The sequence below is a fragment of the Dromiciops gliroides genome, chromosome 3 (assembly GCF_019393635.1).
Source record: "Dromiciops gliroides isolate mDroGli1 chromosome 3, mDroGli1.pri, whole genome shotgun sequence".
NCBI lineage: Eukaryota > Metazoa > Chordata > Mammalia > Microbiotheria > Microbiotheriidae > Dromiciops > Dromiciops gliroides.
Window position 1 is genome coordinate 397,140,740 of NC_057863.1, and position 11,348 is coordinate 397,152,087.

At 37.5% G+C, this 11,348-nt stretch overlaps 1 pseudogene; it reads right to left on the reverse strand.

The window, feature by feature from the left end:
- Positions 1-715: 715 nt before the first annotated feature.
- LOC122747673 lies at positions 716-10,923 on the reverse strand (annotated as a pseudogene).
- Between the last annotated feature and the right edge of the window lie 425 nt (positions 10,924-11,348).

The window sequence follows — 11,348 nt, forward strand, 5'->3', positions numbered from 1 at the left end:
CTCATCTCACTCATGCAAGTCATTCCAGGTTTCTCTGAAATCCATCTGCTTATTTCTCTTTTAAACTACTAGGAACAGATTTTTGTCTTTTGTGTTTTCCTCAAATTCTACAGGGTCCTCTGTCCCATCAAATGCTGCATTATTTTCCTTTGTTTTTCAGTAGTTACTTATCCAGAGATTCCTGAATTCATTTACTAGATCTGAAGACCACATTTCTATCTTCTACTAATGTTTTCCATTTTGATTTATCTGCTCATGTTCAGTCTTTGAGTTTTCTTTTTTCTGAGATCTTTGTTAATCTTAGCCTTCCCCACCCCTTCTTTTCCCCTATTGATCACTTTCTGACTCCTGTTTGATGATCATCCCTGGGGACTGGATTCCTCTCAGGCTGGGCAATTCATGTTTCACTAGCCTAGTGCCTGCCCCAAGTAATTTATGAAGTGACAGAATTGGTCCCAGATGGATGCTATTCTCCTTTCCTCAGGTTTAGTGCAGAATTTCATAACTCTGTATAACCCTCCTACACACATTGTCCTTCCACATAACCTCTGTTCCTTAGTTCTTTGTTAGCACACAATCTCAGAATGTTGCTATTGCAACTGGGATTATTTCTAAAATCTGCTATGTGGGTCCCTGAGGGGAAAAGGTGTAGAGCATAGGATTAAGTTCTATTTCTAGCCCAAATATGGGTCTTTTCCATTTCTTTCTGTTCCTCTTATCCCTTAGAGTGATCTTTAGCAGCACAGAGTGCTGCTAGGGACCTGGCCATAGTGACCCAGTAAACATCCATAGCCTGGATCTCCACAGCACTAGAAAAAAAGGAAAGAGGACCAGGGTATGGGGCTGAGTTTTGTTGTGAACCTGTCTGATCTTCCAGTAAAGCCTTCATGTTATATTTCATGATAGCTTGTAGATTATCATGGATTCTCAAAGTCTATACCAAAAGAGAGCTTAAGATTTGACAGATATTACCAAGGTAGAAATTACTAGTCAGAAATGACCTATGTCTGTTGACTCAGGCCCAACATCACTTCAAATCTTCAGAGACAGTAATCATGTCCTTTCAAGTTTATTCTTCTCTCAAATACCCAAGTCTCTTTGACTTTTCATTATATGACATGATTTCTAGTCCCCTTCCTATCCTGTTCATCTTCCTCTAATGTATTCCAGTGTGACAGAAGCTTATCCACCGAGTTCTTTCCTGATCTACCAGCTACTAGTAGCTACTAGTCCCCCTCTCAAAAAACCCTTACTATCTTGTATTTACTATATATAAATATACATATGTGTGCATATATTCATACATGTATGACACATATCTGGAGTGAATATAAGATAATTTTATTTACTATATATCCATACATATGTGTATGTATATATATATATATGTATATGCATGTAAATTATATGTGTATGCATTGCGTACCATAACCAAATATAAGCTCTTTGAGGGCAGAATTTTTTTCTTGTTTCATTTGTATCCCATTGCCTAGCATGATGCTTTACAGATAAGAGGCCGTTTATGAATATTTCCTATTTGATTGATCCCTGAAAGAATGGACCAAGTCTCTAACACTGTTGTAATTCCTCTAGCAATAAGTAAAACGTCTTAGAGTAGTAGGTATTTAGTGGGTATTTGTTAATCAAGAGATTCACTCATTAAACTTTCCTAGACTCCTCATTTTCCTACCCCTGAGACATTTCTTGCCTTACTATCTTGTCCAGGTATGCTTTAGATGCTTAAGAGAAAGAAAATGGCATAAGAATAGGCCAGAAGAGGTATTCTTAACCTCTTGCTATGGATAGATTTTAGAGGGTTTATGACCTTGGATGAGAGGAGAATCTCAATATAATTAGTTTCCTTTGACAACTGTAAAAATATTTTTAACTTACTGGCCTAATTTGGGAGGACTAATCTGACTGGGGACTAATGTGGAAACTTTTGACTGACTGGCTGACTGCTATTAATTTAATATGGGCCGTTTGCAAAATTTCCCCACACTGCTCCCAAATTAATAAGCAAACAATTAAGAAGTCTCTTAATTAAATAATCAAAGCAGAATTTATTTATAAAAATCAATGCAAACAATAAGGATTAAGAAATGCAAATTATACAACCTGTCTGCTTTTAATATAATAAGGGCCTTTGCTGCTACTTGCCTTAGGGTATGCTCCAGCTTTCTCCAACTTTCACTCTTTTTCTCCTTCACTCCAGCTTCCCTGTGCTTTCACTGCTCAGCTGCTTTCTTCTAACTCCAAGCCCCTTTCACTTTGTCAACCTCCCTGAAAAGCCTCTGTTTCATTCTCCTTCCTTGCTCTTGGCTTTTTCTCCATCTCCCCCTCATCGTCTCTAGCATTCCCTTCTCACCGACCTCTCAGCATCTCTAGTCTCCTCTCCCATTTTCTATCCTCCAGTGTCCTTCTATTCTCTCAATCTTCCAGCCTCCCTGCATCCTCCTTGTCCTCCAGTATGCCCCCTTCCCTGTCTCACTAGTTCCTCTGTATATATGTTCCTTCTCTCCCCTCAAACCTCGGGCTCTGTATGCCCCCACACATGCCAAACTAATCCCTAGGCTGTACTCAGGCTATGCCCAGTGGGGCTCGAGGGACCCATGCCCCCACTGTGTGCCTGGGACCTCCACAAGGGCTATGCTAGGGCCTGGCAGGACAAGCCTGGGATCTCTGGGGCAGTTCCCCTCAGGGTGTAGGGAGCTTGGGCTTTTTTTCCCCCAGCCATCTGAGCTGCCATCCTGAAAAGCCCACGGAGATTTTCTGACTCAGCTAAAGTGGAGGGGGAGGGGCACTAGCCCCTCACACAGAAAAAAACCCTGAGAGCCTAAGGCTTTTTAATCTCAGCCCAAAGGCAGGGTCCCCAAATCAAAATAAATTCCCACACAACCTATGTATTTTATGCATTTAAAAACAGAAGAACAAGAACAAGAAGAACAAAAACAAGAAGAACAAGAACAAGATATCAATGACAACAATAATCCCTTGGGCTACATGAAAGAGAAGAGGAAAAAGAAAGTTCAACAATCCCTGAACCAAATGATGCACTTGTCGGCTGAATAGCAAGATTTGGAAGTATTATTAGAGAGTTTTATGATAAATCTCCTTCTCCTTTATAGTGCCTTCTCCCTGCTAAAGCCATTTTATGTGGAGATAGAATAAGTTTCCACTGTGGAAATGTTACAGCATAAAAGACACTGAATACAGTCACAAGAAAGTCAGCTCTTTCCTGTCAGCAAATGGGGAAAAAATGATCTTTATTCTGAGAGTTATGAGTTTTCCTATACTGTCAAGAACTTTGTTTTCTAGAGTCCAATGTTTTTATCTAACTCTCCATTGTTGGAATAGCTAGGTGCTGAAGTGGATAAAGCACCAGCCCTGGATTCAGGAGGACCTGAGTTCAAATCTGGCCTCAAACACTCGACACTTATTAGCTGTGTGACCCTGGGCAAGTCACATAACCCTCATTGCCCCACCAAAAAAAAAATCTCTTTATTGTTTACAATTCTGCCTGTGAGCTTAGTATCAAGGAAGTAAACTTCTGCTTTTCCTCTCAGACAACATGCTAGGTTTTCCTATTTGGAAACCATTGGTTTGTCTTTCCTCTTTGTCTACTTCCTTCTTCTCTTCCTTCACTCAGCATGAGACTAACTGAGTGTATATAATTAGGCATTTATTATCTATTCATCCATTCAGCAATTATAGAGGAGTAGCATTATATTCAGGTACTTAGATATCATTCTCACTCTGGGGGTTAAGGGAGAGAATTACTGTGAGATAGTTCTATTGAACTCAGCTTGATTTTCCCCCATTTCTAATTAAGTATTCATGGCAATACTATTGATCTGGGTATATTTCTTTGTCCTCCCTTTTAAGGGTTCATTCATTCATTCTTTCATTCATTCATTCATTCATTCACTGTCTACTATAACATGTTTGAGTCACCTGAGGCCCAGAGAGGAGAAGTGACCTGCCTCCTCACAAAGTGTGTCAGTTACGGAACCAATAGTAAGACCTGGATTCCTAATTGCCACTCTATACTACATTCTTATAACAAGGAAGTTCTGCATCTGAAGCATAGTAATCTTAGAATTATTAATGACTCATTGCAACAAAATTATGAATAACATAAATTTGAGTGCCAAAGCTTCAGTGGGGAAAGAACTAAAATTTTGGAGAAGAATAAATGACCCCTTACCTAATAGGCAAAAGATAGTCACATGAATTGATGTTGTATATGAACAGATGACCCAGGTATCTGTAATTCCATTCTTTGTAACAGTACCAGTAAGAGGAAAAATATCTAAATATTCAGATCTCAGAGAGAGTTTAGCAGAAATGCTTAGAAGATAACATAAGGGCATTCCTGATACCAGCAGAAGTTTCAGATAGAACTGAGCCTATATTTGGGGTGGATCTCCCTCCCTCCATGCAATATAGCTTAGTTAGCCTTTGAAAGCTGTTGAAACAATCCTCTACACTTTGGATCAAGAGAATAAAAAGACTCATACTGTGGTCATCACTTCATGATCACTTCCATTCAAAGAAACCACAAGGAGTTTCATGGGAGAACTGAAGCTTGTCTGCTGATAAATGATGAGCAACTTAGATATGGATATTAAGGGAACATCAGAGGTCATCTAGTCCAACCTCACTTTACAGGTGAGAAAAAATCACATGTATTCAGTGGCAAAGTTAGGAATCACACATAGATCATATGACTCCAAACTCATAATTCTAACTCCCAAAGGTATACCTTAGCATTCTGACAATGCGGAAAATAGCTATAAATATAGGGGACAAGAGAAATGGAAAGGCCAACACTCTAATTAGAGTAAATAGATTCTAGCTGTGACTACTAGAAGCTGGAGGAAGATTTGATTCATAGTAAAGGGAATCATCAAGGGTCATATTTGTTACAATTAGTAACAACTTATTTCTGTAAGGATTCCCAGTTTTCAAAATCTTTTCCTCACAATAAGCCAATGAGGAAGGTCATACAATCATCATTATCTCTATTTTACAATTCAGTAAAAGTTTCAGAAGATTAAACTGTATGCCCATGGTCACAAGGATGTTAAGTGATGAGGATGGGATTCAAATTTAAATTAGCTAACTCCAAATCCAAAATTCTTTCCCCTAAGATAAACCACATTGCAATTAGCTTCAGCAGCTCTCCTTCATTCAAGGACTACAGCTAGAATAGACAGAGAGAGCATTTGTTCAGAGGACAGTCAACAAAATTTTGAGGTTCATGTTTATATCCCAAATTTCTCTTTCAGGTTCCCTTTTTCCCCCTCTTCCTGATTCTTTCAAGGGCATAATACTATAATGGTTTATCTCCTTGTCTCTTTCTCCATCTTGGAATATATTCTCAGAAATGATTCAGAACCCCGACAAAAAGGAAAATGAAAAATAGCTTAAAATAAAGGAGATTTTTGTTCAGATATGACTTAGACTAGCTGGTCTCTAAGGTCCTTTCACATTCAGAGATTTGGTGATTTTTGTGATATGAATTCCTTTAAAGGTATCTGAAACTTTCCTTAGAACAAAGCCTTAAGCTACAGAGCTGAAGGACCTTTAGAAAAATTCCAGGAATGGAACAGTAGGGGAATAGGAAGATTTGGTGGGCTAATAGTTTCATGTATTTCTTAAACTGTACTACATATGGTCAAAAGCTTGTCCTGTTTATTAGCAATGAAGGTGGAGATAAAAATGCATACTTCCTATACTTACTACATTTTTAGTAGCAAGAATTTGTGACCCAAATCACCCAATTTCTGTTTTCGCTTACAATCATTTCTATAGCATGTCAGCATACAAAAGAATTAATGATGAGTATCAAGTCTTTGTTATTTGATATTATATTTCTCAAATTGTGGATTCTACACTTTTCTTTTTCAACGCCACTTGCTAAAGTTTGGCCTTTGTGCATTTCAGGATAGATGTTGTAGAGGGAAAAGAAAAAATAAAAACTATGAGACTGTGAGGGCCAAAATTTAATATATGGAGCATTAATGTTGTGACTCGCCAAACTATTGGGGTCCCAGAAATAATGAGGGACCTTTGGGTTCAAAGCTCCCTCTCCTCTGAACTGCCCTTTTAGATATTTCTCCCAGGCCAGTATGGAAGGAGCTTTACAGCTTCTTTTCCACAAAAGGATCAGATTTTATTACTTAGGAATTAATTAAAAAACAAAGGTGAAATTAATAAAAATCAAAGATAAGGAAGTGGGGAAAAGAAAATACGGATAAATTCTCTTAACTCTAAACTTAGCCTACGAAATCCCCAAATTGTTTCCAATTAAATTAATTCAAAGGAATCATTTCCAATTAAGCTAATTCAAAGGAATTTAGGGTTTTTTGTGTTCACTCACCAAAACCTGAAAAGTCTACAGTTGCTCACACCACCAGAAAAGCAGAAGCCAGAGAGAGAGAGAGAGAGAGCTAGTGTTCTGGAAGTGCCTCTGCCTCCCTTCAGGAGTGTTCAATCTTTCCTTCCCCAAAAGGGGAAGTCTTCAAAAACTGCCTATGGAGAGTTCTCCTTCTGACCTCAGTAGCATATGTAACTTCAGGGTGGACCAGGTGTGGCCCCTCCCAAATGGGTGAGCTAAAACTCCAATAATTTTGTACCACAAATAATATTTACCATATTCCCCCCCTTTGTTTCTTTGGAAAACACATATGGTTTGCTTGATGAAGCAGCCAAAAATAACAGAATATAATGCCCTATGCTAGCAAACAATATGTTAATAACAATATAGAAAAGGGAGAAAGGAAAGTTTTGTCCAGAGGGGTGGTCCTTCATGAACTGGCACTTTGACACTGGCCTGCAGAGGGAGGGCCTCTGCAGAGAATACATGTTACAAATGGTGTATATAATAACAGAAGGAAAAAAGAAAAACAACAAAACAAAACTGTTAATTTAAAGTCTCTGAGATCTTGTCTTCTTGGAGTGGTCATCAGGAAAAAACTAGACTCTGGTACTCCAATAATTTTTTACCACAAATAATTTTTGCCACAAGACTATACAATGTTTAGGTCTATATCATCAAAGCAAAGAAGAGAGTTAGAAATAATGAAAAGTTTTTCCATATTCAGAGAAGTAAAAAAAATTCTTAGTCCTACCTCCCTTCCCAAATATCAGGAACTAGACTAAAATTCCTCCAGCCAGCTTTGCCACTAACTATCTGTGGGAGGTCAGGAAAACCATTACCTTTCTTTGGGCCTCAGTTTCCTCATCTATGAATTGTGAGAGTTAGTATCCCAATCAAATAGAAACAGATCCCTCTGGGCTGAATTGACTTAGAAAATAGCAGATTAGTACCATCTCTGTTGCACTGTATTTTTAAGTATTTTGTTAAACATTTACTAATTACATTGTAATCTAGTTGGATTTAGTCCAGAATTTAATGGACTGTGAGATTGACACCTTTGGCCTTGGTCAGAGCTTCTTAACATTTTTTTAAGACCATGTCATCATATCTTGGGCAGTCTTCTCTGTCCATAAACTCTGAGGGTCTTCTCCACCCAGACTAATTCTTTTAGGACATCAGACTAGGCCATCTTTTGCCTCAATTCTTGTCTACCCTTTAATCACTGGATAGGTATTACCTCAGACAAACAGGGACCTGGGAAAAACCTTAGCTTAAAAAGGCCAACATCTCACACTGCATCTGGGGCCACTTCCAGTCATCCTGACCTATCTCTTGCAACTGGACTCTGATGACTCTGGAGGAGAGAGTGAGGCTGATGACTTTGTGAAGTCCTGCCTCACTTAAATCCCATTCACTTTCAAGTCAAGATATCACCCCCGGATGAAAAACAACAAATCCTATGGACTTCTCAGAATAATACTTTTAAAAGCACAAATGAAAAAAATGCTAAATTTCTGTTAGAATATAATGAAAATTAAGCTGTATTTTCTTCCCCATCTAAGATTATCCAAGTTTACCCTGAATTCTCTCTATGGATCTCCATGGACTCAATGGACTCCAAATTAAGATTCCTTGATGTAGATAATCTCTAAGGTCTCCTCTATCTTTGAGATCCTCAGATACTTCACAATATCACGAACATCCCAGTCTCAATATAGTTGATTATCTAACAATGTTTTCAGGAGAACTTATTTCAATAATTTGTTTTTAAAAGGGTATTTAAGATCTTCTTTGCGCAAAGCATGTACATAATACATAAAATACACAAAGTGATATAACAGTACATTCCCTTGAGGACCTTGCCATCTAAGATTATTAAACTGTCTAGTTTTTCCTTGACAACAGATATGACATTGTGCTTCATCTTTGTATCATTAGTACCTGGTAGGGTTCCTTACATATAAAGGCACTTAATGAGTGTTTAGTTGAACAAAAATCTATGCATTTGTATTGTGAGATTCAAAATTGGCTATACAGAGCATTAATCTCCCCCTTTAACTTTTCCCATATATATATATATATATATATATATATATATATATATATATATATATCTCCTAGACCAATAAGAAAAAGGAGCCTCTGAGCTTTAATCTGTGAGGGATTCATTTTTATTCCTTGGGAATTAATTAGGAAACAAAAAAGTGAAACCAATTAGGGAAATAGGAAAGTAGAAATACAGATGAATGGTCTTAGACCTAAGCTTAGTCTATTTTCCTTTATAAAACTCACCGAATCCCAAACTACCCACCAGGCCACAAACCAGCTCACCCAAAGCCGAACACCAACCACGTGTTTCCAAACTCCCCTCACCAGCACGCCACCATAGCTAAGTTTAACAGCCAGAGAATGCAAACGTCTGTTCCTGCCCTCACTTTTAAGTTCGCATCCCGGAAGTTCCTCGCGTTCTCCTCCCAAAAAGAGGAGATCCTTCAAAAGCTGCTTCAGTAGCATGCACAATCTCTCAAATGATTCAGCTAAAACTTCAGATATTAATCTTTACCGCAAATAATTTTTACCACAGCATATATACAGAAATGTTGTATATAATATAAATAAATATAATACAAGACATTATATAGGGCAAGAATCAAGCTTGCAATAATTACCAAATGAGTGGTAGAAATTATAAAGAGAGAAACTAATTCTAGCTGATTTCATTAAGTGAAGATCAAGGTTGAACTGTACTTTTAATGATGGACAGGATCTGAATCAGTAAAGATGACAAGATTTAAGTAACAAAGAACAGCATGAGAAAAAGTATAGATGCAGGCAAATACACAGACTCATGGGATATTATGAGTAGGGTAGTGTAGTTAGAGTGAAAAAACTTTCATAGGGCAACAAGCAATAAAGGAGCATCCTCTGAACCTGTTGAATTAATGTTTAATTCAATTCAACAGACCTTTATTGATCGTCTATTCCATTCAAGGCACTGTGCTAATCACTGAATATACAAAGATACATTTGAAACCACAGACTATATTTTTTTTAAAGATTTTAAAAGCTAAATGAAGTCAAGGAGGACATGAACACAGGTACCAAATAGCTATCTTTTTCAGAGAAATGTAATTAGTACAAATGAGAAGTCCAGGCATGTGCTATGGGAAATTAAAGGTAGAAGAATTCACTTTTACTTGATGGAATCTCAGCACATGATGGGCCTTGAAGGAAGGGAGAAAGTTCATCAAATAATGATGGGGATAAGGAGAATGGCATAAGCAAAGGCATATCGGTGTAAAATAATAAAGTGAGAATAGGCAGCAAAGGGTAATCTTATCTGTATGGAACTCAGAGCATGGGAGGGGAAGGATGAATGTTAACTTCTTGAAGGAAAGAATGTTTGTGCCTTTCTTTGTAACTATGTCTTCAGCATGGTAAAAGTTTAATAAATGTTTGTGTTTGCTTGATTGAGTAGACTGGAATAAGATTGGAGTCAGACTGTAGAGGGCCTCAGATGCCAAGCCATTTCTAGTGGTCAAAATTTAAGAAAATCTCAAAGTAGAAGATTTTCCTTTTATTTATTTTTAAGGTCCATTTTGTTCAATGCTGTATGAAAAAGTATATTTAAAACCAAAAGTGAAAGATACATGATCACATTTGTTTACTCTGTTATCTAGGATAGTTCTTCAGATTCACTTTACTATAAAGTGTGAGACAATTTATGGAAAAGGAAAGGGGAGGAGAAGAAATTTCCTATTCTGTTTTAATCATCTGCTACATTGCATACTCACAGAGACAACTTCCTTTACTTCTCCTTGACTTAGGGATTCAATTGTAAATAAGCCTGGGCCTACTAAAAAATGGAGGAAGGCTGGAAAGACAGGCCTATATCCTGGTGCATTATCTTATAATTCAAACAATGAAGCTAGAAGTTTATAGTTTATAGTTTTGGTTTGATTTGGTTTGGGTTGGTTTGATTTGCAGTGGAAGGGGAACATGAATAAGGCTTATTCTTGAAGCTAAACTAAAAAAGTTGTTTGTTTGTTTTTTCCTGCTACTTAGGCTTTGTATTCTGTGCCAAAATTTAGGGATATATATTGCTACTAATTACCAATGTGCTTGTCAATAACCCTAATTTACAGAACTCCATCTGAACATCCTAATATCTGTCATTAAGCATTTGTATCCTTCTACTTCATTTTCTATTGGATTCAGTTCACCATCAATTAATTTGAAAAAAAAATGTTGTGCCCTGTAGTAGTAACATCTGGTGGTAACCAGCACATGTGCACAATCAGAACACTCTCTACAATCCTCCTCATTCCAAGTTTATCAAGTTTCTACCTCATCCATTGAAATCAAGCCACAACTGAGCTGTCTTTTTCATACAGAGGCTCATTTGTTCCAAAAACATAATTTCTAAGAGGGAACAGATTGATGGTATGCTTCAGGCTGAGAGGCTTGATCTGCTGGATCTGCTGGATTTATCTGTTTCCAAACTGGTCACAGACTGGAATCAGCCTATCTGTAATCATCTAGGCAGTGCAGGTGAACATGCTGTTACAGAAGGCAAAGACTGAAGAGTTGGTCCTCTGCAAAAATAGGGTTAGAGTCTCACTTCTGTAAAAGGTACTGTCATTATCATGGATGCCCAAAAGCATGTCTTATTTTTTTTACCCTTAATAGAAATGGATATTTATATTTTTTAAAAATAATAAACATATTTATTTAAAGTTTTGAGTTCCAAACTCTATCCTTCTTTCTCTCTGTCCCCTCTACCCTCCCTGAAGCAATAAACAATCACATAACAGTTGTTTTGCTGGCTCAAAGGGTACGCACAGTTTTATAGACATTTGGGCATAGTTCAAAATTGTTCTCCAGAATGGTTGGATCAGTGTACAACTCCACCAGCAGTGGATTAGTGTCCCAGTTTTCCCAAAGCCTGACAGCCAATATTTTC